The sequence below is a fragment of the Rutilus rutilus genome, assembly GCF_951802725.1.
Source record: "Rutilus rutilus genome assembly, chromosome: 14".
NCBI lineage: Eukaryota > Metazoa > Chordata > Actinopteri > Cypriniformes > Leuciscidae > Rutilus > Rutilus rutilus.
In genome coordinates, this window is record NC_140219.1 from 35,707,183 (window position 1) to 35,711,653 (window position 4,471).

A 4,471-nucleotide genomic window follows, 5' to 3' on the forward strand; every position below is an offset into this window, starting at 1 on the left:
AGTGATCACATGGATAATATCTAGTTTTGCTCTGTGTTGTACTGATCGTCACTCTCACACATCCAGAAAACCAGATTTTCATATTTGGGTTGTGTTCATATTCACTCAGCTGGTGCTTTTACTGCCCAATGTTTTACTCAGTCTCTTCTTAGTCTTTAATCATTATTTTCCTTTGCCTCTTCATGTTTGGTTTATTCCTCATTTCTTGGTGAGTGTGAGACTGATGTCAGACCCTCTCGTGTGTGTGCTGGTCTGCAGGCAGAATCTCAGTGTTCAACATCTCAACCCGACAGGACCAGTTTAGTCTGAGCTGGTCTGCTAAGATGGACTCGTTGTGATGACATAATATTTTGACCATATCAAATATGCAGAAACTATTGCTGTCGACCGATTAAACAGATTAATGAATGAACCACACACTGAGATTAATCACACCCAACATTAAATACTACAATTTCATGTGAATCTCCAAATGATTGCAGCTAAAGACATTAAGACAGATCTTTTACATGTTTGCTGAACTCCAGAACTAGAATAAAGGCCAGTATGACCAACACTGATACTGATGCCTCTATTTGTTGGATATATATATATATATATATATATTTTTTTTTTACATTTCTGGGGATGAAATTTGTATTTATAGTCATTCAGCATACAGTAAAAAAAAAACTAAAAAAAAAAAACTTTATTTAATAGGCCTGAAATTTAAAGATGTTTATGTTTATCTTTTATTAACAATCACTGAACATTCTAAATATTATAGTAACTTTTAATTTAAGTAAATGTGCCTTTTATTTAATGTGTTTCTGATGTGTTTGTGTCAATACTCTTTGTCAATTGGCTTTCTCTGATTAAATTAAACTGTATCTTTCGAATAATATATGAACCAGAGATGATTAAAAAAACTTTTAAAGATTACTATAAGAAATTGTACTATCCGCCTGAAGATGTAAACGAGTCCGAGATTAAAAAATATTTGCAGAAACTGGATCTCACATCAATTGGCAGTAGTCAAAACAAGGCTTTAACATCACCAATAACAAAGGAAGAGCTGGACAAAGCCATCAGCAGATTAAAGACTAACAAAAGCCCCGGGAGTGACGGTTTTCCAAATGAGTGGTACAAAATTTTTAGGGAGGAAGTCTCCCCTTTACTGCTGGAATCCTTCAACTGGACACTTGAAAAAGCTATTATTCCTCCCTCCTGGAAGGAAGCAGTAATAGCTGTAATTCCAAAAGAAGGCAAAAATAAAGAGTACTGTGAATCATATCGCCCAATTTCAATTCTTAATGTTGACTACAAATTATTTTCATCAATAATTTCCAAAAGAATGGAACACTTATTACCTGAATTGATTGATGAGGACCAGACGGGCTTCATAAAAGGTCGACAAACTCAAAACAACATTAGAAGGACCATACAGATAATAGACAAAATTAATAAGCAAAAAACAAATGCAGCCATAATTAGCCTTGACGCAGAGAAGGCTTTCGACCGAGTAAGTTGGTCCTTTCTCTCTTGGTCATGGAAAGGATGGGTTTCAACAGTCAATTCATTAAGTGTATCCAGTCCCTTTATGATGAGCCAACTGCCAGAATTAAGATTAATGGTACTTTAACAGACAGTTTCAGACTTCATAGGGGGACCCGACAGGGATGTTGTCTGAGCCCTTCCCTTTTTGCTCTGTTCATTGAGCCTTTAGCCCAGGACATTAGACAGAATGATGTAATTGAAGGAATTACAATAGCACATGAAGAACATAAAATAGGACTATTTGCTGACGACATTATCACATACATAAAAAATCCTGACCTTACACTTCCTAAACTCCTGGCAGTTATAGAAGAATTTGGCCAGATGTCTGGTTACAAACTTAACATCCATAAAACACAGGCCCTCGGTTTGAACTACATACCAAGCAGCTCTATTAGACAGAAGTATAAATTAAAGTGGGACTCAGGAATTATAAAATATCTTGGAATCATCATTACACCGGACCTGCAAAAATTGTATGAAATAAACTATAGTAAGATTAATGATAACATAAAGAGGGATCTTTTAAAATGGTCAACAATAATTTTAGACTTCAGCTCAAGAATTGAAGTAATAAAAATGAACATTCTACCGAGATTGTTGTACCTATTCCTCTCCCTACCAGTTCAAATCCCAGACTCCCAGTTTACAGCATGGAACAAACAAATATCTAGGTTTATTTGGGGAGGCAAAAAACCCAGAGTTAAATTCAAAACACTAATTCTGGACAAAAATAGGGGTGGCCTCTCATTACCTAATTTAAGAGATTATTTTTTTGCCGCTCAGCTGAAATATATTACGTGTTGGTGTTCTCCAGACTATTGTGCCAAATGGAAGCAGGTAGAGCTTACTCAGAACAGATACCTGCCCCAGGCTAGGCTGGGAGACAAGCATCACAGACATCAGGACAATGATAATTTTACTGTAACTGAAACATTAAAAACATGGACAGACGTAGTTAGGAGATATAAATTGGAAGGGGACTGTATGTTGCTGCTGTGGCCTTCACAGACATCTTTGTTCAAACCAGGCCTAACAGACAAAGCTTTTACAAAATGGATAGATAAAGGTATAACAAATATAAGCACGCTGACAGAGGGGAAGGTTTTCAAATCATTCGAAAAAGTTAAAAATGAATTTCATCTAGTAAATAAAGACTTGTTTCGTTATTTACAACTAAGACAATTTTATGCTACACAGGTAAAAACAAAGATATCAACAGAAAGCAATGCACTGATAGGGATGTTGTTGGAGGCCTACAAGCAGCTCCCTTCCAAGATTGTGTCTAAACTGTATGCATGCCTTCAGAACTGTAACAGTAACACTTCATTATATGTTAAGCTTAAATGGGAAGAAGAGTTACAGATCGAATTGTCCGAGTGTGATTGGCATTTAATGTGTAAAAATCGACACAGCTCTACTAGCTCCAGACGATGGAGAGAATTTGGCTGGAAAAATCTAATGCGTTTCTTCATTACCCCTCAAATTACAAGTAAACAAACTGGTAAACAACAACAATGCTGGAGACAGTGTGGACAAATTAATGCCAATCACAGTCATGTATTCTGGTTTTGTGTTAAACTTAAACCATTCTGGGATGGTATTAACATACTTCTGGAACGCGTCTTGAATTATAGGGTCCCCACGGACCCCCGAATTTTATATCTGGGATTGATCCCAGAAGGACTGATAAAGAAAGAGGACAGGTATCTCTTTAAAATAATGACTGTTGCCAGTACTAAGGCCATCACCAGGAAATGGTTAAAAAGTGATGCTCCAACAACAAGACAGTGGCTGGACATTATGGAAGAGATCTATGCAATGGAGAAAATCACGTTTTACCTGCAACTCAGAGCAGAAGACTTAGAACAAAATTGGAAGAAATGGTTACTTTTCAAAGACATGGACAATTCCCACTCATTTGAATGAAAAAGTCTCCCCCCCCACACACACTTAGTTTTTGTTTTTTGTAATTTTTTTTTGTATTGTTTCTCTCTTTGATTCCTTTATAAGTTTTATTGCTTACAAAACACAAAATAAACAGTTATAAAAAAAAAAAAACTGTATCTTTCATTTTCAAGATATATGGCCTAAGTAATAAATTAGTAACTAAAATATTTGTTTTCTGTATTTGTATCAATCCTCTAAATACAAAGTCAGTATCTCACATTCATAATTATTTCCACACTTACATCTGTGTCTTAATTACTGAGAGGAGCACATTAACGACTGATGAAGATTAATGCGCGAGCGCCCTGTATGTGACCATCAGTATATATGTGTCTCTCTCTCTCTCTGAGTGCATGCTGGGAGTGAGGAGGGTGTGTGTGTGAGAGCGTGTTTCTATCGTGCGCTGTTCTTTATATATTTTTTCTTTATTTTTAATTTTTTTATTAATTTACTTTTTGTAAAGTTTAATTTAGGGTTCCAGTAAGTAGGCCTAGCGTGCGCGGGTCACCTGGCGTCAGGTGTGTCGTCCACAGGTGAAGGACGCCATTATCCCTCCGCCGTGGGTTCAGGCCAGTGGCGGCTGCTGGTCTTTCAAAGACGGGAAGCTCATTTTCAGCCTACATCATAAAAATTGTCCATTTATTTATACGTAAATTCTATGTTCCTTTTCAAGAAAATGCTCTGGAAAAGACACCAGTTGGTACGACAGGGTCACAGTGACTTGACCAGTGTCCTCTCAATGGCCAGCAGAGTTAAATATAATTGTATAAATGTAATAATATAATAAAGGTATAAATAATAATATAATAAAGTATAATAAAAATACTACTAATAATATATATTTTTAATTATTTTAATATATATTTTTTAATTATTAGCCTATTAATAATAATATAATAATATATAGTAATAATATATAACTATAAATTTAAACTAAAAATTATCATATATAATTATGAGCAATTTCGACAAGCCAATAGAGTGC